The 26,018-nt window shown below is 42.5% G+C and overlaps 1 pseudogene; it reads left to right on the top strand.

Moving 5' to 3' along the window:
- Positions 1–263: 263 nt before the first annotated feature.
- LOC114907190 overlaps positions 264–26,018 on the top strand; it is a 40,386-nt pseudogene continuing 14,631 nt past the window's right edge.

Raw genomic sequence — 26,018 nt, forward strand, 5'->3', positions numbered from 1 at the left:
CATCTTCGTTTTCGACATAACTGGTCCCCACAAATATAACCTTTAGGTTAAAATTGTTACAGACTGCAACTTAAGCCCATCAGGTACAAGCACCTTCCAAACACCTTCCGGGCCCCCCCCCCTTCCCCCCCCCCCTTGGTCCCCGCTTGCCCCTGGGTTCCCCCCCCCCCCCCCCCCACCCGGTCCTTAGCGCTCCACCCAGGCCCCGCCCCACCTCTTCACCACGCGCATGCGCACTTCTCTACGGACCCGGAAACGGAATGCTTACAACGAAGGTCACACTGCAGAACGTAAGTTTCTCTTTTCTAGTTTAAATCTGTGCTTCGCGGTCCCTTTACTCCATCCTTAGGGTGCTGGAGTCACTGCGGTGTTTAAATTCCCACTCCCGCCCCTCCTCCCATCACTGTTACAGATCGTGGACCTTTTCCCTTTGGGTTTTAAATTTCTCTGCTTCCAGTACCGAAGCCCTTGCCTTTTCTGCCTTCGGTCCACGTAGACACCGCCTTTCGCTACATTTTCCTGCTTAAAACCCTTTAGTACCTTCGCCTTGCTTGTAAAGCCCTCTTCCGTGAGGTGGATTCGAGCTCCCCAGCCTCGCCCTCCGCCTCCGTAGGGCAGCTCCGGCCGCAGTGCTGCTGGAGAGGCCGCGTCCTCTCCCCGGTCCTGGGGTTCTGGAGAGTCCTCCCCTCTCCTGAGACCCCCTCCCTCTTAGACCCTCTGTCCTCGCCTCTTACTCAGACCGGTCTTTCTGCTCCGCAGGCCTCCCCTTCCTGGTCAGCCCTTCCTCAGACCCTGTGTAGGGGGAGGTGACCTGGGCCAGCCTTGTGACACATAGTGTTCTTCGGTCCCGAGTTCCAAACTGTCTCTAACAGTATGCGGGCGTCTTATTCAGTCGCCATCCTCGTAAATACAGGGGCGAGGGGGATCAGGAGAAGCAGAGACAGAGAGCGACTGAGAGAAACAGAAAAACTGAGGAGGATAGAGAATGAGGGAGAACCAATGGGAACATAGAGGGACTTGGAAATAGACAGTAAAGTGAAAGTGATTAAGCCTGGAAGGTAGCAGGTGAATAAAATAAAGAAGTAAATAAAAAAGCCGGATCTCCAGGGATTGGAGAGCAGCAAGGGGTGAGGGGCTCTGGATCAGTGGTGGGAGGGTGGTGACAATAGTGAGGCGTTTCAGACAGAGGGTCCGGGAGAGGATAAAAGGTGGAACCATGGCCTTCAGAGCATCATGGTGCTGGGAGAGAAGGAGAGGAAAAATATGGACTACTAGAGCAGAGAGAGCAGGAAGGAAGCATAGCCACCTGGGGTGCCAGAGAGTGGGGAGGAAGAGAGTGTAACAGGGAGAGAAGGGGTGTAAACAGAGGGCAGAGAGGGAACAGAAATGGGGGGAAGAAAGGCAGAAATACATAAAAATGTAGGTCATCCGAAAGGCTAGGGAGAAAGATCATCAATAGGGGGAACAGGTTGCAGAGTGGGGCAGGACAGGAGTGAGAAAATAGAGAGGAGGGCAGAAACAGCAGGAGAGTAGAGGGGAGCAAAGAGGCAGAGACGTAGAAACAAGTAGGGAGACAGATAAACAATGAAACGGAAACACATAGTAGTGCAGGTAGAGTCCTAGAGATTATCATACTAAATGAATTAAATCAGACAAATAGACACATGATATCACTTATATGGGGAAAGCTAAAAAAAATGGTACAAATGAACGTATTTACAAAACAGAACTAGACTCAACAGACATTGAAAACAAACTTATGGTTCCCAAAGGTGGAAGGAGGGGGAGGGATAAATAGCGAGTTTGGGATAAACAGATACACACTACTATATATAGAATAATTAAAGCAACAGTGACCTATTGTATAGCACAGGGAACTGTATTCAATATTTTATAATAGCCTATAATGGAAAATAATCTGAAAAATATATTCAATAAAAAAAGGATAACCTACACTATTTGATCTTCAAAGATCTATCATGCACTGAAAAAAAATAAGTGTAGGAACTTACTTGTTGTTCTCTGTGTGGGAGTTACTGTCCTGAGTCCCTCCTGGGACAGTGGGCAGCAGAGGACCGTCTGTTCCTCATGCTGAGGTCTTCCCTGTGTGTGTGGTTGTGAGTCAGGAAGGGGGTGTGTCGATTCTAAGCATTAAACAGCATCTTTCCAACTTTCAAGATCGACCTCTAAAGACTCCTATTGCCTGAGGAAGAAGCCCGGAAGAGGAAAGAAAAGGAGTCAGAAATGGCTCTTTCTCAGGTAAAGTCATTTTCTCTGTTGATTCTTCAGTCTGTCCTTCCTGAGATGCCCTTCTTTGGACTCGCTAATCTTGTCTGCCACCTGTACATTCACAGTCATCCAGGGCCTTCCCTCAAGGCCTGCCATCTCCACTTAGATCCCATCTCCCCATGACCCAGTGACCTGGGACTTGTGAAGAGGCTCCACTGGGCCTAGTCCTGGGCAGGGCTTCACACCCATGTGAAGTGTCGCGGTGTCAGTGCTACTGGGCAGCAGGGATTGTTGAGGGGCCCCATCTCAGTGCACTGTCTGTTCTCTGTAAACCAGGATAAAGAAGCTGTACATGTAAGTCAGGTAATAATATGCACTTATGCCTGGTAAATTGTAGCAAACAGACTAATTACAGCAAATACCTTCTGACTTTTCATGCTGCATTAGAACCGAAATGGATGTGTCACTGATTTAAAAATCGTAATGATGGGGAATGGAATGGAAAGTTCAGAGATAACATCAGTGATAGAGGGTGTTTCATTCTATTATTGATTTTAAACTTTGAAATCAACCTAAATCTCTGACACGTGGAGATTCTTAACCCATTTTCATCATCTCCGGTCCTTGGAGGTTACTTTTCGCTGTTGGTTGCCTCCTCTGACACATAGAAGTTTCTCATTCTGATGCAGGTAAGGTTCCAGCTTTATACTTTTGCTGGTAGATACCCGGTTTCCCAGCACCGTTTGTTACTGAGACTGTCCTTTTTCTATTGTGTGGTCTTGGCACCCTTGAAAGTGCGTTCTATGTATATGCAAAATTAATTTTGCGTGTTCTATTCTGTTGCATTACTTTACGTATCTGTTTATGCCAGTACCACACCATCTTGATTATTTCGTGATATGTCTTGAAATCTATAAAGGGTGCCCTCTATTTTTCTTCTTTGTCAAGGGTATTTTGGAGATTTGGGAGATTCCCTATGAATCTTAGCATAGTTACTTCTATTTCTGCAAAAATTGCCATGGGACTTTTGATAGGGATTACATTGAATCTATACAACACTTTGGGTAATAGGGTCATTTTAAGAATATTTAGTCTTTCAATCCATGTGTATAGGATGTTTATTTATTTGTATCTCCTTGTGTGTCTTTTAGCAACATTTAATAGTTTTCAGTGTACAAGTCTTTTGCCTCCCTGGTGAATTTCTTACTAAGTAATTCTATCCCTTTGATGCTCTAGAAATACGATTGTTTTCTGATTTTCTATTGACATTGTTCACTGTGTATAGGAATGCACATGATTTTTGGGCATTGATTTTTGGTATCCTGCAACTTTTCTAGACTTGTTTTTTGATGTAGCAGTTTCCTCGTGGAATCTTTACTGTTTTTACATATAAAAGTTATCATCTACGAAGAAAGATAATTTTACTTTTTTCAATTCAGGTAACTTTCTTTTTCTTGTCTAATTTCTCTGGTGAGGGCTTTCTGTACTTTGCTGGACAGTGGTGCAGAGAGTGTGTATCCTTGCCTTCTTCGTGATCTGAGAAGGAAAGCTTTCTAGCTGAGTGTTTATATCTCTCTTTTTTTCTTTTTGGCCTTGTGGTGGGGCCTTAGTTCCCTGACCAGTGATTGAACCTGGGCCACAGCAGTGAAAGTGCCAAGTCCTAACCACTGGACCACCAGGGAATTCCCAGAGTTTTTATATCTTGAAACATAGTTGAATTTTGTGAAATGCATTTTTCTGCATCAATTGAGACGATCATATGTTTTTTTCCTTTATTCTGTTAATGTGGTATATGACATTAATTGATTTTTGTATGTTGAGTCATCCTTGCTTATAGTAATAAAATCCACGTGGTCATGATGTAAAGTCATTTTAATGTGTTGCTGAATTTGGTTTGGTACTATTTTGTTGAGGATTTTTCAGTATTCATGAGGGATATTGGTTTGTAGTTTTCTGTGTTTCGTGCGTCTTTCTCTGGGCTTGGTATAGAATCATGCAGGCTCCATAGAATGAGTTTGCCAGTGTTCCCTCTACAGCTCTTCGGAAGCTTGGAAGCTTTTTATCAGGATTAGAGGTAATTCTTCTGTAAATGTTTGGTAGAATTATGCAGCGAACCGATCTGGTCTTGGCTTTTTCCTTGTTCGAGATTTCAGATTACTGCTTGAACCTCTCTAGTTATAATTCTTTTCAACTTTTTTATTACTTAAAGATTAGAGCTTAATAGGTTGTATGTTTCAATGAATTTACCTGTATCTTCTAGATTATGCAATTTGTAAGCATTATTGTTCATAGAACCCCTTACAGTTTGTTTTTTTAATTTATTTTATATATTTATTTTTGGCTGCGTTGGGTCTTTGTTGCTGCGTATGAGCTTTCTGTAGTTGCGGTGAGCTGGGGCTACTCTTCATTGCGGTGTACGGGCTTCTCACTGAGGTGAGAAGCTTCTCTTGTTAGGGAGCATGGGCTCTAGGCGCATGGGCTTCAGTAGTTGTGGCACGTGGGCTCAGAAGTTGTGGCTCGCGGGCTCTAGAGCACAGGTTCGGTAGTTGTGGTGCACGGGCTTAGTTGCTCTGCAGCATGTGGGATCTTCCCGGACCAGGGCTCGAACCCGTGTCCCCTGCATTGTCAGGCGGATTCTTAACCACTGCGCCACCAGGGAAGCTCCTCCTTTTGCTAAATTTGATTTTAGTTTATTCTTCTCTACTTCCTTGAGTAGTAAAAATAGATTTCTGATTTGACTTCCCTGTTAGTACAGCTTTCACTACATTTTATAAATTTTTGTATGTTTTCATTTTCATCCAGATATATTAAAAATTCCTTTGTGATTTCTTCTTTGACCCATTGGTTATTTATGAATATGTTGTTTTATTTCCACATTTTGGGGATTTTCCTGTTTTCATTCTGCTGTTTATTTCTAATTTTATTGCTTTGTGGTTTGAGAAAATTCATTATGCTCTCAGTCTTCTTAAAATTGTTAAGGTTTCTTTTATGTCCTAACACGTGGTCTCTCATGGAGAATGTTTTATTTGTTCTTGAGAAGTGTGTGTTTTCTGCTGTTGTTGGGTAGAGTGATTTGTACATGTCTGTTAGGTCCAGTCGGTCTATAGTGTTGTTCAAGTCCTCTGTTCCCTTATTGATGTTCTCTTTGGTTCCACCCATCGAAAAAACTGGGATGTTAAAGTCTCATAGGCTTATTGTGCTGCTATTTCTCTCTTTGTTTCTGTTCATGTTTCCTTCATTTTTGGAGGGAGCTCTAATGTTAGATATATAAGTACTTAAAATTATTATAGCTTATTGGGGAATTGATTCTTTTAATAGTATATATTGTCCTTTGTCTCTTGTATCAGATTTTGTCTTTAGTTTATTTTGTCTGACATTGTGTAGTCGCCCCTGCTCTCATTAGGATGGAATATCTTTTTCCATCCTTTCACTTTTCACCTTCCCATGTCCTTAGATTTGTGAATGTTCACAGTTGCAGCTCTGACGCACTCTCTGTGTGTCTCTCGCTCTTGTTCCCTGTTTTCCTCCTGTTACTTCCTCTGGTGGTCCCTGCTCAGGCACACTGTACAGTGGTGAAAGGCAGGAGCCCTGGCCAGCTCCCTTCACTCCACTGTAACTCCAGAGGGAAAGCATTGAGGGTTTCCTTCTGATTTTAATGTTTGGTGAAATGTTCTTGCTTCATAACAATATCTTTTTTCTATATTCCTTTTTGTCATGATTTTTAATTCTCCAGGAAGTTTTTAACTTTATTATTGTGATAAGTCTTTTTCTTAATACGTTAAATTAATGTATAACAGTAATAACTTCTAATTTTGAGTCAGTGTTTTATAAGTGGAATACACAAACTCTGTTCTGCATTTGTTAATACCTACCTATTTTAATTTTAGTGGATAAAATTGTACTTATATTCTTCAATTTAGGTGTTATATAGAGATAGGAGTTAAAAGGTTTGTGTTTTTCTCTTTATGTTTGTACCATTTTTCTTTTACTAGACTACTATAGAATAATGTTGATGAAGTAAATTAAGTACAGGTAATACTTTCTTGTTCTTCGAAAATGCTGAAATAAATGTGGATGAAAATGATAACAGAAAATGTTATCCAAAAATATGTCAATAGACAACTCCTATCTTTTTTTTTTTTTTTTTTTTTTTGTCCAAGCCAGGCAGCTTGAGGGATCTTAGTTCCCCAACTAGGGATTGAACCCAGGGCCACAGCAGTGAAATTGCCGAGACCTAACCACTGGACCACCAGGGAACTCCTGCCTTTTCAATTAATTGTGTGTTTACATGTGTGTGCATGAGTGCATGGAAGTGCAAGTCCATGGTTTTGATAAAGACATCATTATTTCAAACCTATCTTTTTGCATATGAAATTATATCTTAAATGTATTTCTTGGCCTCGAATTTTTTCTACAGTATTGTGTTAATGGTTTAAATAACAATAACGATTACTAATATTTTATGTGCATCTGTGTGTGAGCTGACACAGTACTATCCTTTGTAAGATTGGAACAGGTCATCTCTAATGAGCTTTTATGTTTATAACAATTTCATACATGTAAAGAATTTATTTAGAATGATATTTAGCATACAGGAATTGTTCCAACACTTCTAGTCATTGCTCTTGTTATCATTATCATAATTGCAGATTTTGACCTTTCTGTAAAGCCACTGTGGACTTTGTCATCTCTGAAGGCACCACTGATACTGTAGCTCATTTAGATTTTGAATATCACGCAGTGTGTAAAACGTAATATGTAACACTTCTGCATAGACAACCTGTTATTGAATTTTATTTCTAAGTTTTTCGTGTGTTGTCTGGAAAAATGAAAAATCTACATTGATTGGAGGATATCATAATTGCTATGAAAAGGCATAAGAAATTAAAATTAGAGACCCATAATTTCCCTAAATACCTTTACATGGATCCGTCAGACTACATACTTCCACTGAATTGATCCTTACCACTCTCTCCTCTTCTCATTTTGTGTGATAATAAGAACTCTCTTCATGGCCCCTTGATGAGATATGTTTTCATTTCAGGCACCGTTGACATTCAAGGATGTGGCCATAGAATTCTCTCGGGAGGAGTGGGAATGCCTGGACCCTGATCAGAAGGCCTTTTATGTGGATGTGATGTTGGAGACCTACAGCAACCTGATCTCCCTGGGTGAGGATAACTTCCCTTCAGAAGTTGGGATATGCCTTTTGGGTATCTTTGCATTTTCCCTCTGTGCCCCTTGGGAGCCCTTGTTTTGTTTGACTGATCTGAAATCCCTGTTGACTCAGATATGAAAAGCTTCATGATGTGGTATCATGAGTTTAAGCTTCACTTTTCTGCAAATGATCTATCCATTTCATGATACGTCAGGCGTTGTTCCAGAGCTTAAGTATTTATAAAGCTCAGGGCAAACTTTTCAAATAACGAATTCTCTTTTTTCTACCCCTCTGCTTTCGATTCACTACTTCTTGGAAGAGAGCTAATTATCTGCATATCACACTGTTCCCTCTGCATTCAGAAGGAGGCAAGTGGTGGAGCAATCGGTGAAATATTTTTCCAGACCCACCCGTCATGTCCTCACTCCTCAGCTGAACAAAGAGCTGGGATTCTGGAAGAGCCACAGATCTTATTTATTTCTTTTGAGAAGCAGAAATTTCTATTTCTGATCTGAATATTATTTGCATTTTGGAACAAGAGGAAGAGCCCTAGCCTCTGAAGAGTGATGTGAAAATAGCAAAAAACCAAGGGGGTGGGAATTTATCAAAAGTGTGAACACAGGTTAGGTCTCAGAAGGTCAGACAAGAAGCGGCAGCATTAGTAGTCTTTGGGTAACTCTACCCAAGTGGGAGAGTTCTTTCCGAAAATAGAAGTTTATTTATTGTGGACTCTGAGAGGACATTTTTCTTATTCCTGGGTTATCATTCTGTCATTCAACATGTAAAATGTTTTCACCCTCTGGTGGGGCTGCAGCCCCATCAGAGACAAAGGCAAAGTCTTTTTTTTTTTTTTAAATTTATTTATTTTTATTGATTTATTTTTGGCTGCATTGGGTCTTCGTTGCTGCGCATGGGCTTTCTCTAGTTGCGGCGAGCGGGGGCTGCTCTTCGTTGTGGTGCACGGGCTTCTCATGACGGTGGCTTCTCTTGTTGCGGAGCATGGGCTCTAGGCTCGCAGGCTTCAGTAGTTGTGGCACGTGGGCTCAGTAGTTGTGGCTCACAGGCTCTAGAGCACAGGCTCAGTAGTTGTGGTGCACAGGCTTAGTTGCTCCACGGCATGTGGGATCTTCCCGGACCAGGGCTCGAACCCGTGTCCCCTACATTGGCAGGCAGATTCTTAGCCACTGCGCCACCAGGGAAGCCCAAAGGGTAAAGTCTTTATCATGATCTATGCTCTGCCATCTGGCCCCTGTGAACTAGATTTTACTTGACTTTGAGGAGCGTGAAGAGGGTTGTTTTAAAGGCATCTTTTGCCCCTTTCATTTCTCTTTCTGTACTTGATTTCATTGGATGCTCAGTTCTCAGTCCATATCATAAGAGTTGATGCCTCCAGACTCCAGTCTCTGGGCCTTTCTCAGTTTTATCCCTATTTGTGTTCTTATATGACCTAATCAGAAGATGGGAAAACACTGGCTGCTCTTTCATTCCATCTGGCACCTCAGAACCGGCATGGAGCTGTCTCAAACCCCATCTGCTTGTTTAGATTTCACAGCCATTTCTTCTGTTCTGATTTTGCCGCACACTTCAGGGGTGTGTGAAACAGAGAGGTAGATTGGATCTTGTGTAATTTTTACAGAGCAAAACTATAAAGACAGTGGACAGAGAGATCCTCTTTTTATTTCCCAGTCCCTCACGGGGGGAATATGTGAATCCTTCAGGCTCTCAGTTTGGCATCTTGGATAGAACGCATGGTTTCTTCTCGAGGGCTGTAATATCTGACCCCCATATCTTGTATTGTTTTCGCTCTTGTACTGCTCTACCAAGTCCATAATGTAGACTCTCCTGATTTCATATTCTTCTAAGCTTGCATGATTTTGCCTTTTGAAACTTGCTTTTGAAATACATATTCCTAGAGTCTGAAATTTTATCCAGTTTCTTTGCTGTGATAATACACCTGTAGCAGACAGCTACGAATGGACTCTCTGTGGAGTGGGTTTACTGGGTGACAGGAAATTTTTGTTGGAGAATGCTTTCCCTCATATGCTGTAATATTTTCCTGCTCCACAGTAAGTCGCCACTTGAAGCTTCTCAGTAGAGTGGTCTGCGTGTTGTAGGACACGAGATAGAAAGTATCACAAGAGCCTGACTGAGAAGCCTTTCCCGTTTTTTTTCTGGCTTTGAGGACTGTCACAAAAGCCTCTCTTAGGGGCACTGTGACAATCTTGTTTCCAAATACTAAGGACCATCCCCTATGAGCCTCAGGAAATGATGTAGGAATTTATCCCAGGAAAACTTTGTCCAAGTTCCCCTCTTCCTGATGCCAGACCCCAGGGCTGGAGGGTCTGACGTGTGGCTCAGAACTCGCACTCCTGTGGGAAGACCTCGGTAATACAATTATTCTCCAGTTTGTCTGTCACCCACACAAAGTATGGGATTTGGTGGTATCATGGGTCCGCCCCCTCCTACGTATCTCCTTGTGGTTTTTTCTTTATGTCTGGTAGGTTTCTTTATGTTCTGGTAGGTTTCTAGTAGGTTTCAGTCTTTTTCAGCCATGGTTGTTGTCATTTGGGTGTGCTCCTGAGACGAGGTGAGCTTAGGGTCCTTCCACTCCGCTATCTTGGCCGCTCTCCTCTTGTACAGTTATATTCACACAGATAGACAGTCACAAGCTGTGCTCCCAATATGCATATACCCTGTGCTCCACTCATGCCCTTTCTCAGACCTGACCTTTCCTGACATGGTACTTTGACGTAGACGGAACCACTGTTATTTGCTCACGTATTTATGTTGTTCCCCTGATTGTCTCAATTTCCGCAGCACTCCTTCACCCATCCCTCCACCTTCCACATTACTCAGGCTGTAAAAATGATGCCTCTTTTTCTGTCGAATAACTTTCTCATGACATGACCGAAATCACTATGTGCAGCTGTGATGATTCAGAAACCATTTTCAGGAGTGGTGGCTGAATAACACTGTCAGTTACACGGCTCCCTTCTTTTGCGTCTGTCTTGGAGTTTTCTTTTTAAACTCCTGGTATTTGTTTTAATATTTTGTAATCTGTACTGCCTGGGTGGGCAGTCATGCTTGAGAATATGTTGTCTTAGTTTGGAAGTTCAGGTTCAAATCCTGTTTCTCTCAGTCCTTTCTATATCAATTGCAGTCATGTACATAAACGTGTGAGTCTACTTCCCTGATTTTAAAAATTGTGTTGATTTCCCTCAAGCCTTTTAAACAAATTAGTGCCATTAGATGGCTTAGAATCTTGTATGTTTTATAGTAAAGATTGAAAAGTTACGTTTTATAAATAGTTATATTAATATTCTGTCATGTTTATTGTCATATCACTTTGTATCATATCTTGTATGCTTTTCATCTCCAGTTCTAAACAACGCTATGTCTGACCCTAGTTAATAAATATACAAATTGCTCACTCTTTATTACATATATTTTAGAGGCAATGAACTGGAGAATTTAAGTGCTCTGTGAAGGTAGGGAATTGCTCTGTTTATTGGCTATTAGGTTAGGTAACTCTAGAATAGTTCATTTATTAATTTTTTTGGTGTTTTAAAAATTTTATTTATTTTATTCTTGGCTGCACTGGGTCTTTGTTGCTGGGAGCAGGCTTTTCTGTAGTTGCGGTGAGCGGGGGCTACTCTTCGTTGCAGTGTGCGGGCTTCTCATTGCGGTGGCTTCTCTTGTTGCAGAGCATGGGCTCTAGGCACACGGGCTCAGTAGTTGTGGCGCACGGGGCTTAGTTGCTCCGCGGTATGTGGGATCTTCCTGGACCAGGGCTCGAACCCGTGTCCCCTGCATTGACAGGTGGATTCTTAACCACTGCACCACCAGGGAAGCCCCATTTATTAATTTTTAATTGTAATTTATATATGATGGTTTTTCAGCATTTATTATAGAATACAGCTGACATGTGCCACTTGTTAATGTAGTGAAATGTGTATTCTTCATGGGGCAGATATTTAGAAAAATATTTTTTGAAAAATTGTGTTATCAAATTCTTCATCTTCTATATGCTGTATTTTGTAATTCTATACTGCTAGTTATTTAAATTATTCATTAGGTAAGTCTGTTTTGGATTATGTACCATTACAGTACATTGTATGTTCTTTAGCATTTATTTATGTACCACAGTATGCAGAATATATGTATAGTATAATATTTTTTGCATCCTCATTTATGAGACCACAGTATGTTTATTGTTAATTGGTGTATGTTTTGGTGGAAAAATGTTGTTTCTTCAAGAGCTAACATAAGTTTGTCTAGTGTGAATGTTTTTGTTATAGGATGTTAGAACTAGGCTACCATAATATTAATTTGAATTACATGTAGTCACTCTTTCTTTAGTAAAGAGTCCTATTCTTGGGGCTTCCCTGGTGGCGCAGTGGTTGAGAGTCCGCCTGCCGATGCAGGGGACACGGGTTTGTGCCCCGGTCCGGGATGATCCCACATGCTGCGGAGCGGCTGGGCCCGTGAGCCATGGCCGCTGAGCCTGCGCATCCGGAGCCTGTGCTCCGCAACGGGAGAGGCCACAGCAGTGAGAGGCCCGCGTACCGCAAAAAAAAAAAAAAAAAAAAAAAAAAAAGAAAAGAGTCCTATTCTTTTAGTGTTCCTAAAATTTTTAAGGTCATGATTGGGAAGTTTCATAACCTTTTTGGACATAAGTATTACTTTGTGTTTATTTTACTTTATTTTGGCCATGCTGTGTGGCTTGAGGCATCTTAGTTTCTGGACTAGGGATCAAACCCGTGCCCCCTGCAGTGGGAGTGCAGAGCCCTAACCACTGGACCACTGGGGAATTACATACTTTTGGTTTAATATCATATATTCAACATTAAACATTTACTCATGAATTGTAATGAATAATACACCTTATGGTTCTTTGTATCTTGTAGATATCTCTCACATACATGTGATCAAGAAATTACAACCAAGAGCAAACAGTGATAGAGGAGAAGTATTCCAAACAGTGATGTTGGAAAGACAGAAAAGCCATGAAATGAAACATTTTTACTTCACGGAAATCCAGGAAGATGACTTTGGGTGTCAGTGGAAGGATGATGAAAGAAATTACAAAGGAATGTCTGTAGCCTGTAAGGAAAATGTAACTCACAGAAGAGATCGACATAGTAGGTGGAATTCAGGAAAGAAGCCCATTGAAAATAGGCTTACATTAAGCTTTCAGGATGAATTGCATGTATTTAAGAACGATATTTACAAATGTAATGAGTGTGGCAAAGCCTTTAATCATGGCTCATCCCTCCGCAGACACCAGATAATCCATACGGGAGAGAAGTTATATAAATGTGGGATATGTGGCAATGTTTTTCGTCTAAAGTCACACCTTGTAAGTCATTGGACAACTCATACTCGTGAGAAAACTTACAGATGTAATGACTGTGGCAAAAGCTTTAATCATGGCTCATCCCTCCGTAGACATCAGATGAGCCATACCGGAGAGAAACTGTATAAGTGTGATGTATGTAGCAAAGTGTGTAGTCAGAATTCCTCCCTTAAACGTCATCAGAGGATTCATACCGGAGAGAGACCTTACCAATGTAATGAGTGTGGCAAAACCTTTAATCGTGGCTCTCACCTCTCCACACACGAGGTAATCCATACAGGAGTGAAATTATGTAAATGTGATGTGTGTGGCAAAGTCTTTAGTCAAAATTCATGCCTTAGAATCCATCGGAGAATTCATAACGGAGAGAAACCTTACAAATGTAATGAGTGTGGTAAGGTCTTTCGTCAAAATTCACATCTTGGAAGACATCAGAGAATTCATACCGGGGAAAAACCTTACAAATGTAAAGAGTGTGGCAAGGTCTTTAATCAATATTCAAATCTTGCAAGTCATCAGAGAATTCATACTGGAGAGAAACCTTACAACTGTAATGTGTGTGGCAAGGTCTTCAGTCAAAATTCAAATCTTGTAAGTCATCAGAGAATTCATACGGGAGAGAAACCCTATAAATGTAACGAGTGTGGCAAATTCTTTAATCAAAAGGCATACCTTACAAAGCATCAGAGAGTTCATAATGAAGAGAAGTCTTACAAATGTAATGTGTGTGGCAAGGTCTTCAATCGAAATTCAAATCTTGAAAGTCATCAGAGAATTCATACTGGAGAGAAACCTTACAAATGTAATGAGTGTGGCAGGTTCTTTTCTCAAAAGCCAAACCTTGGAAAGCATCAGAGAGTTCATACTGGAGAGAAACCTTACACATGTAATGAGTGTGGGAAGGTCTTCAGTCGAAATTCACTTTTTGCAATTCATCAGAGAATACATAATGTAGAGAAACCTTTCAACTTTAATGGAGTTGAAATGCCTTTACTCAGATCTCAACCCTCACTAAATATCTGATAATTTATACGTGAGAGAAACCGTGTAAATGTGACCTATGTGGGAAGGTCTTCATTCAAAATTTACACCTTACAATTCATTGGAGAATTCATAGTGGGGAGAAGCTGAGCAAACGTCATGAATATGGCAAAGATTTTGTGCCTGCAAGCCTCACTTTCTATCAGATAATCCATAGTGGAGAGAAACCTTACAAATGTAATGAGTATCTCAACGTCTTCAGTCCAAATTCATACCTTAAGATCTGCCAAATATTTTATACTGGAGAAAATCTTTTCAAATGTAATGAGTGTGGCAAATCCTTCAGTGTTCTGTCAAGCCTAACTTACCATCAGGTAATCCATACTGGTGAGAGACTTTAATAATATAGTGATATGACGAGGCTTCTATCAGGCACCCACATCTTACGCTTCATTAGAAAATTCATTCTGAATAGCAACCAGATAAATGCATTTATTGTGGCCAGGCCTTAAGAGGAGAAATTTATTAATTAAAGAACTCATTCTGGAGATTACCTCACAAATGCCACGAATGTGAAATAATAATCTTATTCCTCAGGTAAGACAATTTATATTTGTGAGTGACAGACCACTGGGAGAACAGTGACCAAAAAGAAGTGGGAGCGTCATCCTTTTCACCTAACAGAAGTCCAGAGGGTGTAGTGTGGGGTGTGATGGGTCCTCTGCTCCTTCTTCATCCATGAGCACTTGGTCCTCACCTTCCTATAGTAACGTGACTGCTGTATGACTGAGAAGGGTGAAGGTGGAGGGCAAAAAGCCTTTTCATTTTAAGATTCTGTCTTGTTTTCATGGAAACATTCATCCCAGATACATTCTCTTTGGGTCATGCTCTTGTGACCTGTCTGAGAACTCTGCATCAAGTTCTGGATTCTGAAGATTTTATTCTATACCGTTTTTCCTAAATCTCTTATAGAATAAAGTTTTAAACTTTATTTTAAAGCTTTAACTTTGAGCTAATATTTGTACAGATGTAAAGTTTAAATGGAGATCTCTTTTTTTTTTCTTCTTTGAATATTTCATTGATTAGCACCAGTGTTGGAAAGTCCTTCCTTCATTGAATTGGCTGAGTACCTTTGTCAAAAAGTGGTTGGAAGTACACTTGACCTTTGAACAAGGCATGGAGTTAGGATTTTAGACTCATGACCAGTTGTAAATTCACGTATAACTTAATGTTGTCCCTCTCTATCCGTGGTTCCGCATCCTCAGATTCAACCGGCCACAGATCCTGTAGTACTGTAGTAGTATTTATTGGAAAAAAATGCCCATATAATTGAATCCACACAGCTCACACCTGTGCTGTTCAAGGGTTAACGGCACTGATGTAGGGCTCTTTCTGGTTTCCACATTCTGTTCCATTAGTCTATTTGTCTGTCACTGCACAAATCCCACACAGTCTTGATAACTGTCACTATATTAGAAATCTTGAGGTCATGTGGAGTGATTCCAGCCACTTCAGTATTTTTCAGGTATTTTAGCTCTTCTAGTTCTTTTGCCTTTCCCTATTATTTTTAGAAAAATCTTGTTTGAATCTACAGAAATCTTGATTGAAAACACATTAAACATATATGTCAATTTGGGGCGTTTTAATATAATTTCTATGTTGTATCTTCCAGTCAATTAATCTGGTATATTTTGTTAACAATTCAATGAATATGGTATGTTTCACTCAGATGACCTAAATAGAAGGTCATTTTGTTTCATTACAGTTGTAGGTTTCAGCATAAAAGTCCTTACTTTGTTAGGTTTACACATTTTCCTTCTACTTTTACTTTTTTGAGCAAACATTGTATTATATATTTAATTTTAATTTCCATTTGTAAATTGCATGGGTATAAAATTACAGTGGATTTTTGCACATTGTACCCTGACACCTTGCAAATTATACTTTTTCTAGAAATTTGTATAGATTGTTTTGATTCTCTACATACATTAATTTATTAAATTTTCTGTTTCTATTGTAACAAATTACCACAAACTGAGGGCCTTGAAGGACCACAGATTTATTCTCCTGTGGTTCTGGAGGCGAGATGTGTAAAATGATCCAAAGCACTGTGCTCCTTCTGGATATTCCAGGGCAGAATTTGTTTTCTTGCCTTTCTTGGATGCCAGAAGCCACTTACCTTCTTTGTCTCATGGTCCCCATGTGTACTTGCATGACACTCTTTCAATTAATTCATGATTTTATTCAGATATCTTCTTATATCACGTGGGCATTTCCTGAACACGTTGTTTACATTAGGACACCCTGTCACTCTCTCACTGTACGTGTACACCTTCATCGTACTTAACACCATCATATCTGATTTAATTATTGCTGACTTTCCCTTGTAGAAAATGTATGCTCCTTGAAGGCAGTGTATTGATTTTGTTTCCTGCTAGATATCCAGTGACTGGAAGCATTCCCAACTGACAGGTGAGTGAATGCGTTTATCAGTGCAAAGAAGGTTTGTGTAATGCATCGGCTCATAGGTCAGTAAGTCAGATGGTCAGATAAACGTGTAATTGTATTGCATTTGTGGCCTCACATTCTTTACTCCATTAACATTACACCTGAACGTTCTGAACATTTGTCATAAATTCTCACAGTATGATTTATGCACACGCCGTGAAATTTTCTCCCACATGGGCTCAACAGATCTAACTCATCAGTGAAGAGATGTCTTCATGAAGTATTTTTCATCCACATTTTAAGTTTAGGATTCTTTCATTCGTGCTCCATTCCACACCCGTGACAAAATAATAATTCTGTTTCTCAGGTAGTAACTGAAAGAAGGAAATTTATCATTCTCACCAAACAGGAAGTCCAGAGGGTGCCGTGGGCGGTGTGATAGGTCCTCTGCCCCTTCTACCGCCGTGAGCACTTAAAGTCTTCAGTGTCTTCATAGCAACCTGGCTGCGGGATGACGAAGAAGGCTGAGAGGCAAAACCCTCTTCAATGTTAGGTTTTGTCTCATTTTCATGGAAGATTATTAGCCAGTTGCATTAAATGGCCACGGTAATTTTAATAATATGAAATTTCAAATTTCATATTTCCCTCTTGAATAGAGAAAAAAAGTAAAGGGAAAAGGTGTCAGGGACAGATTATATCAAAAGACTTTCTTCTTTATCGTGATAGGGTAATATTCCATGTAACACTGGGCTACTCTGATGTTCAGAATGTCAAGGAAAGTTTTTAGAGCCCTTGTGTTTTCTAACTCACAGATTTCTTTCCTTTCTGCTGTGTCTGATTCTAAACACACTTAAATCATTCTCCAGTTTTTTTTTTTTTTTAGCTGTGCCCCGCAGCTTGCGGGATCTTAGTTCCCTGACCAGGGATTGAACCGGTGCCCTCACAGTGAAAGTGCCAAGTCCTAACCTCTGGACTGCCAGAGAATTCCCTCTCCAATTGTGATGTAGTTATTCTGATTCCAGTATCAGGGTAAGAGGTAAAGGAACCCATTTTGAGATGTTTTTTATCCATGCCATCGTACCTGAATGTGAGAAATATACAAAAGGCTTCTAGTTGGGAAATACTCTAATATCACCTCCAAATATATTTTAATATTAGACTCTATATAGTAATATAACTGCTATATCATAACTCTGAGATGTTAAATATTGGGGAAGGAACATTAAATATTCTCCGTGAAGTACTAGAGGCTCAAATAGGATTGACTTGCTACTATACATAAAATAGATAAGCAACAAGGATTTACCGTATGGCATATAAAATTACATTCAACTTGGAATAACCTACAATGGAGATTAATCTGAAAAAAATTTATATAACTGAAGCACTTTGTGGAACACCTGAAACTCATACAATATTGTAAATCAGCTATCCTTCGATCAAAAAAAGAAATGGAACTTCCCTGGTGGTCCAGTGGGTAAGACTCTGCGCTCCCAATGGAGGGGCCTGGGTTCAGTCCCTGGTAAGGGAACTAGATCCCACACGCATGCCTCAACTAAGAGTTCTCATGCCGCAACTAAGAAGCCCCCGTGCTGCAACTAAAGATCCCGCTTGTTGCAACTGGAATCTGGCGCAGCCAAAATAAATAAATAAATTTGTTTGTTTGTCTTTTGCGGTACGCGGCCCTCTCACTGCTGTGGCCTCTCCCGTTGCGGAGCACAGGCTCTGGACGCGCAGGATCAGCGGCCATGGCTCATGGGCCCAGCCGCTCCGCAGCATGTGGGATCTTCGCGGACCGGGGCACGAACCCGTGTCCCCTGCATCGACAGGCGGACTCTCAACCACTGCGCCACCAGGGAAGCCCCGAGATACCTTATTTTTTTAATTGAAGTATAGTTGATTTACAAAGTTGTGTCAATCTCTGCTGTACAGCAAAGTGACTCAGTTATACACATATAGACCGTCTTTTTTTAAGTATTCTTTCCCATTATGGTTTCTCACAGGATATTGAATTTAGTTCCCTGGGCTATACAGTAGGACCTTGTTTACCCATTCTACATATAATAGTTTGCATCTGCTAACCCCAAACTCCCAGTCCATCCCTCTCCCTCTCGATCCCCCCTTGGCAACCACAAGTCTATTTTCTATCTCTATGAGTCTGTTTCTGTGAGAGAGACATTTTTAAGGTAAAATTAACAGACCATGTTTCCAAAATGCCAGTGTTAGGGACTTCCCTGGCAGTCCAGTGGTTAAGACTCCATGCTTCCAATGCAAGGGACGTGGGTTCAATTCCTGGTTTGGGAACTAAGATCCGACATACCATACAGCCTGGCTAAAAAAAAAAATAATAATCTTCATAATCATAAAAATAAAATACCAGTGATGCACCTGCACATTAGCAAAAAGTCTCTTGCTATGCACTGTGAGACTAGTTCATTACCTGGTACTATTCCAGTTCTCTCAATAAACTTGAAATGTGAGGAGATTCTGTCTTCATGGTTATAGAATTCATACATTGCATCTGTCATTTCTCTGTGTACATGCCACACAAATCTTAAAACAACCCCTTGATTTATGCATCCTCCAGGCATTTCAGTGAAGTAAAACGGAAGAAATGCAAATGAAATAAATTGGGCAAAGTGTGTTTTTAAAAATAATAATGAAATATATGACTCACAAAATGAGCTTCCTCAGGAAACTAAAAATAGAACTACCATTTGATCCAGGAATTCCACTCCTCGGTATATATCTGAAAATGATGGAAGCACTAATTTGAAAAGATACGTGCATCCAATGTTCATAGCAGCATTATTTACAGTAGCCAGTATATGGGAGCAACCCAAATGTCCATCAAGAAAAAGACGAATTAGGGCTTCCCTGGTGGTGCAATGGTTGAGAAGCCGCCTGCCAATGCAGGGGACACGGCTTCGATCCCTGGTCCGGGAAGATCCCACATGCCGCAGAGCAGCTAAGCCCGTGTGCCACAACTGCGGAGCCTGCGCTCTAGAGATCCCGAGCCACAACTACTGAGCCCACGTGCCACAACTACTGAAGCCCGTGCACCTAGAGCGTGTGCTCCACAGCAAGAGAAGCCACTGCAATGAGAAGCCCATGCACCGCAACGAAGAGTAGCCCCCGGTCGCGGCAACTAGAGATAGCCCGTGAGCAGCAATGAAGACCGAACGCAGCCCAAAATAAATAAAAAAAATTTTTAAGTCATAAAAAAAGGAAAAAGATGGATTAAAGAAGAAGTGGTATATGTATCTACAATGAAATATTACTCAGCCACAAAGAAGAATGAAATTCTGCCATTTGCAGCACCATAGGTGGACCTAGAGCATATTACACTAAGTGAAATATGTCTGACAGAGAGACAAATACTACTTGATATCACTTAAATGTGGAATCTAGAAAAGAAATGAATGTATATAGTGAAACAGGACACACTCACAGAGAAAACAAACTAGGTTACCTGTGAAGCGAGGGAGGAGGGGAAGGGCAAGATAAGAGTATGGGATTGAGAGAGCCAAGCTATCAATACTTTGTATAAAATAGATAAGCAATATCTTAAACAATATATTGCACAGCACAGGGAATCATAGCGATTATTTTGTAATAAGTTTTATAATCTATGAAAATTCTGAATCACTATGCTGTGCACGTGCAGTGAATGTCATATTGTAAATCAACCATAGTTCAATAAATATATATCATGCATATGTATCATATAGGCTTCACAAAATGGAATTTTATAACAGTTGAGATATAATGCTTATTACTATAACTTAACTTTTTTAATAGCCTTTCAAAAAGCCTCTTGAAAAATTATTCATATTTATAATCTGATAAATACCTGCACACATTAATTTTCATGAAACAAGTGGAAAATATCCTTGGCAATTCATCTGAACAGTATTTCACAGGTATTTCTAACATTCATATTGCACCATGAGTTCTGTGATCAGGAAGCGGAATGTAGCAAGTGTGTTTTTTTATTAATTTATGGCTGCGTTGGGTCTTTTTTTTTTTTTTTTTTTTTTCGGTATGCGGACCTCTCACTGTTGTGGTCTCTCCCATTGCGGAGCACAGGCTCTGGACGCGCAGGCTCAGCAGCCATGGCTCATGGGCCCAGCCGCTCCGCGGCATGTGGGATCTTCCCGGACCGGGGCACGAACCCGTGTCCCCTGCATCGGCAGGCGGACTCTCAACCACTGCGCCACCAGGGAAGCCCTGCGTTGGGTCTTTGTTACTGCTCAAGGGCTTTCTCTAGTTGCGGGGAGCGGCCGCTACTCTTCATTGAGGTGCGTGGCTTCTCGTTGCTGTGGCTTCTCTTGTTGCGGAGCACGGGCTCTAGGCACGTGGGCTTCAGTAGTTGTGGCACATGGGCTCAGTAGTGGTGGCTCGCGAGCTCTAGAGCATAAGCTCAGCAGCTGTGGCACATAGACTTAGTTGCTCTGCGGCCTGTGGGATCTACCCAGACCAGGGCTTGAACCCAAGTCCCCTGCATTGTAAGGCGGATTATTCACCACCGAGCCACCAGGGAAGCCCTACCTGGAACCTTTTATCTCATATACATTTATCAATTCACTTAGACACGCCAGCTAACTGCTGGCAAAAACAGCTTTTTATTGACACCATTCTTGACTCGTTAGGAGGAAACATCTTAGTTTCCGAGATAACTGGCCCAAGCAACGGTAAGCTTTTGCCTTAAAACTGTAGCAAACAGTAAATTAAAACAAGCAGTTTCAAGCTTTAGGGGCCAACCTACCCCTACCCGCCTCCTGCCCCGCCTAACTGCGCTCCCTGGACTGACAGGGGCTCCCTCCTCGCCCCGCCCCTCGCCGCTAGCGCTCCGCCCAAGCCCCGCCCCCAGAAGCCCTGCTTCTAACTCCGCGCTCGCGCCGTTAATAACGGAAGCGGAAGCGGACAGCGCGGAGAGAAGGTCGCCCTGCTGAGAGTAAGTTTTCTTTTCTGGTGTTAATCTGTGCCGCGCGGCCCCCCTTTCTCCATCTTCAGAGTGTGGGGGGTCACCAAGGACCGTAAATCCCAGCACCCGCCCCTACGCTCCCAGTAAATCCAGACGTCGCCGTTACAGGTCAGGCATGTTTACCTTTGGGTTTGAATTCGCTCTGAGGCCGGTCCCGGTGCCCTTGGCTTTTCTGCCTTCGGTCCAGGTAGACACCTCCATTCGCGACATTTTCCTGCTTAAAATCCATTACTGCCTCCGTCCCTTCCCGCCGCCTGTAACGTCCCCTTCCGCGAGGTGGATTCGCGCCCCCCAGCCTCGCTCTCTCGGCCCCTGGAGGGCAGCGCCGGCCGCCCCGCTCCCGGACAGCCCACGTTCTCTCCCCGGTCCTGGCATTCTGCAGAGCCCGCCCCTCTCCTGAGACCCCCCCTCCCTCCCTCCCTCCCAGCGCCTCTGTCCTCGCGTCTCCTCAGGCCGGTCCTTTTGCTTCCCCGGCCTCCCCTTCATAGTCAGCCCTTCCCCTCACCCGGCGTGGGGGGCGGGGAGTGACCTGGGCCAGCCGTGTGACACCCAGTGTTCTTCCGTCTGAAATTCCACCCCGCTGGAGAATGGACTCTTCCGGTAGGCGGCATGTTATTCCGTCTCGGTCTCTGTAAATATGTGGGCGATGGGGGAACTGGAGGAGCAGAGACAGCGACTGAGAGAGAAATAGAAAAGCTGACAGGGTGGAAAGAATGAGGGAGAGCGGATGGAGACGTAGAGGATGGCTGAGGAGCTTATAAAGAGACAGTGAAATGAAAGAGACTAAGTAAGCCTTGAAAATAGCAGGTGAATAAAATGAAGTAAATGAAAAGTAAATGAGAAGTAAATGAAAACGCCGGATCTCCGGGGATTGCAGAGCAACATAGAGAGAGGCCCTGGATCAGTGGTAGTAGGGAGGGCAGCAGTGGTGAGGCACTGCACAGAAAATCTGGGAGAGGATAAACGGTGGAACCATGGCCTTCAGGGCATCCTGGTCCTGGGAGAGAAGCAGAGGACTTCTGTGGCTAGCAGAGCAGAGGAAGAGAGAGAGCAGAAAGGAAGCACAGCCACCTGGGGTGCCGGAGAGTGGGGAGGAAGGGAGAGTAACAGGGACAGAAGGGGTGTCACGGGCCGGGCAGAGAGGGAATAGAGTTGGGGGAAGAAAGAGGCAGAAATGTATGGATAGGCCAGCAGGAGCACCAGGGGAGTAGATAAGATCAAAAAGGAGGAGACAGAAACAGGGAAAGAAATAGACAATAAAATGGAAACACATAGTAGTGCAGGTGGAGGGCAGACTGGGTCCAGGTTGGGGGTGAGTTGATTGGATTTGTACGATTAAGTTATGATATACTGACTTCTGGCTTTAGACGCTAATAAATTGAAATGTTGCTTGCTCAAATTATACAGGTGAGGATTTGTATTGCAAAACTGTAAGGTTTGTGCATTTTGTAATTGTTTGTATGACAAGAAAACTTCCCTTTGCAATCCCTGTTCAGCCAAGGGGCAGTGAATTGACTCAGGCAGTTATGGGTCACCCCCTTCCATTTCCTGGTGTGGGGTAGAGGACAGGGGAGAGACTAGTGGGGCAGGAAATGACTGACTTTCACTACATGGTGCTTCTTTAAAGAAATTAAAAATTTTGTTTTTCTGTAATGGACTTACTTTTTTCTCTCTGGTTTCTTTACATTTATGTCTTTCCTTTAACTTTGCATATATCCTAGTGCATTAGATATCTAATTTCCTGCAAATAATTACTAACTTGTGAAATAAGTTTGGTGGCCTTATGTATTCTACTCATGTGATTCTTTTCTAAATATGATAAAGCCTCGATTTTTTTTGTTATTTATTTATTTATTTGTTTTTCGCTGCGTTGGGTCTTCGCTGCTGCGCGTGGGCCCTCTCTAGTTGCGGCAAGCAGGGGCTACTCTTCGTTGCGGTGCGCGGGCTTCTCATTGCGGTGGCTTCCCTCGTTGAGGAGCACAGGCTCAAGGCATGCGGGCTTCATTAGTTGTGGCACGCGGGTTCAGTAGTTGTGGCTCACGGGCTCTAGAGCGCAGGCTCAGTAGTTGTGGCACACGGGCTTAGTTGCTCCGCGGCATGTGGGATCCTCCCAGACCAGGGCTCGAACCCATGTCCCCTGCATTGGCAGGCAGATTCTTAACCACTGCGCCACCCGGGAAGCCCCAATCCTCAATTTTTTTAAAACATTGACAGCAGGATCTTTAGATTAAAAAAATTCACAAATTCATTTTATTTATTCAGATATAATTGACACCTGAGTTCTTCCCCTGCTTTATCTTTGTATACTGGTAAAGTTCTTTGGTAACTAGTAAATAATTTTAGACTCTTTTGATGAGTACTTGGTAGATATGTCATTGATCTTTTATATTAACAGTCAAAACCTAGTTTAACCAGTTAGTCTAATATTCTTTTTCACCTTTTATTCCTCTATTCATGATGAAGAAGTTTGCTCAGATCTTGTTTCTAAGCTGAACGCTTGCAATGTTTTATGCACCAGCAACTATGCTTTTCCAATTGTTTATTTTTTAATTCTTTTACTGTGATTTTTCTGGAAAGAAAAATTACCTGTTTGGTGACAGTGTGATCAGACATTGAAAGAGAAGTTTCCTTTGATCAGGCACCTGAAAGATGGTGTTTTAAATGGGACAGGCGATAAGGACAGACTCTGCCCACCGACCCCTCAGGATCTCATTTCAGAATTCAGTTACACCTGATTCTGTTCACTCAACCAGGACTTTCTCAGAAAAGTCTCCCTTCTGGGCCTCAGGGCGCCCACTTATAACATGGAGATGAGAGACTAGACCAGAAACTCTCAGTCAAAGTAACACTGACCCTGAAGTGGTTGGCCAAATTGTGTTTGTCTTCTTTTTGGAGAGAGTGTCTAGTTTTATTTAGAATTGTATATGGGTTCCTGTCTTCCCACAGGCTCAGAGTAGAAGTGACCGTAGTCAGAAATATTTCTCTGCATTAAGTATAAATCCGAGGAGAGTTTATGCCAGTTCTGGCACTCAGACCTGCACCAGCTCTTATTTGCCCTCAGGACAAATCCCAACTCCTCCCTGTGGCTGCTCAGCCCTGTGTCATCAGGGCCCTGCCAGTGTCTCCAGCCTCATCCTGGGAGCTGACCCTGTTCTCATGGTTCACTCTACCCTGGGCACATTCACCTTTTGTCTGTTTCCAAACAAAAACTATTTCTATCTGACATCATAGTTCCTGTTCTTACCTTTTGCCTTGAAGTCACCGTAGCACAGGCCCTTTGTCTCCCTTCAGGTCTAGGCTCAGAGAGGGCTCGCCATCTCCTCCTGACTGTGTCACATTTTATTGCCTCTGTATCAATCACCTTCAACAGAAATGCCGCTCTCCATTGATTATTTGGAGTCTTCCTCCTTTTCCGTTCATTGAAGGATGCACAGTGTTCCTCTTCTTCCCTGGATAGCTGCGGCATCTCCCTCTGGGGATGTGTTAGGTGGCTGGGACTGTGGGTTGGGCTGAATAATCCTCAGGGGAGACCAGGGGAACACGGTAGGTGATGAGGATGGTTCCTACATTTGTTCTGGACATTTCAACTCTAATTGATTATTACCCCATATGGCTGCTTAATTACTCAAAATAAGAGCAAAAAGATGCAGGGAGTGCTAAAAATCCCTACAGAACTGATGTCCTCATGTAGAATGTTGAGGTGTCCCCATGTTTAGTGTGCTGTGTCACTGCTCCACTGTAGCCCCCAGGTGTTCCAGGCTGTGCACATCCAGGGACCAGTTGCCTCCTTGGACAGGAGCTTTGCCTTCCAGCAGTTCATCTGCTCCGAGTCAGGGGTAGTGATTTCACTGTGGTAACTGTGGGCCAAAGTCCAGAACCTAAGGAGGAATGAAGGAGACTTCCCTCAAAGAGTTAGGGTATCTTTTAATTACCTGTGAGCTGGGAGAACAGGAGAGAAGAAACTTGGGGACCATCTGTCTTGGGGACAAGAAATCTGGGGACCGCCTGTCTTTGAGTCTCCCACACTGCATTCAAATGTCCTTTGTAACTGGACTCCGTAACATTCTTACTTTCTCGTAAGTTTTTCCAGGAGGGCCAACTTTGTTGACCTGCATATTGAATGCCCAGTGTCCTTTCGGTGGCAGCTTGTGTGTATTCCTGTTGCGATGGCTTTCCTGAGAGGTACTTTTGTCCTTTAGCCCTGTTTGCCCATGAGTGCAAGGAGGAGAGGGAGAACAATGGGAAAATTGGAGGAGAGCCTGCAGGAGGGATATGGCAGCAAGTGTGGGCTTCAAGATGAGCCCAATGAACGGTGTATGCATTTGTCCCTTTTGGGCTCAAGGGGTGTGTGGAACTCCTGGCAAGTAATGTCTCAGTTCTGGCTGGAGCACCTGGAATTGGGTTTATGGGTAGTTGTGGGTGCATTGCATGGTTTGAGGTGCCATAGTGTCTTAGCTCAGGTTCCCTGGGACCTAGCTGCTGAGACTGAGGTTTCCATGCATTGGTTTAATCTGGTATTTCATGGCCATACATGAGGAGGAATGAAGGCAGTGGTTTTAAGCACAGAAAATCATTTTCCTCTGATGTTAGAAGTATGGCCTGAGCTGAGCCCACAGGGATTTTTGGGTGCAGGAGGATGGGTGCCTTGTCCTCAGGCAATGGAGCTAGAGGGTACCCTACAGCATCCACTCCGCAAATGACTTGTTTTGGGTATTCTGGGAGGTCAAGAATCATTGTGCAGGGATACTGCTTTGGGAAAGATCTCTGGTGTTCTCCTTACTTGCTGCAAGTAATAAATCCTTCCTGCTCCAGAAGAAAAAAAGGGAGAGAGAAAGAGAGGAATCATTCTGCAGTTTTTA

The sequence above is a fragment of the Monodon monoceros genome, unplaced genomic scaffold (assembly GCF_005190385.1).
Source record: "Monodon monoceros isolate NGI ecotype Baffin Bay Population unplaced genomic scaffold, NGI_Narwhal_1 Super_Scaffold_10, whole genome shotgun sequence".
Taxonomy (NCBI): domain Eukaryota; kingdom Metazoa; phylum Chordata; class Mammalia; order Artiodactyla; family Monodontidae; genus Monodon; species Monodon monoceros.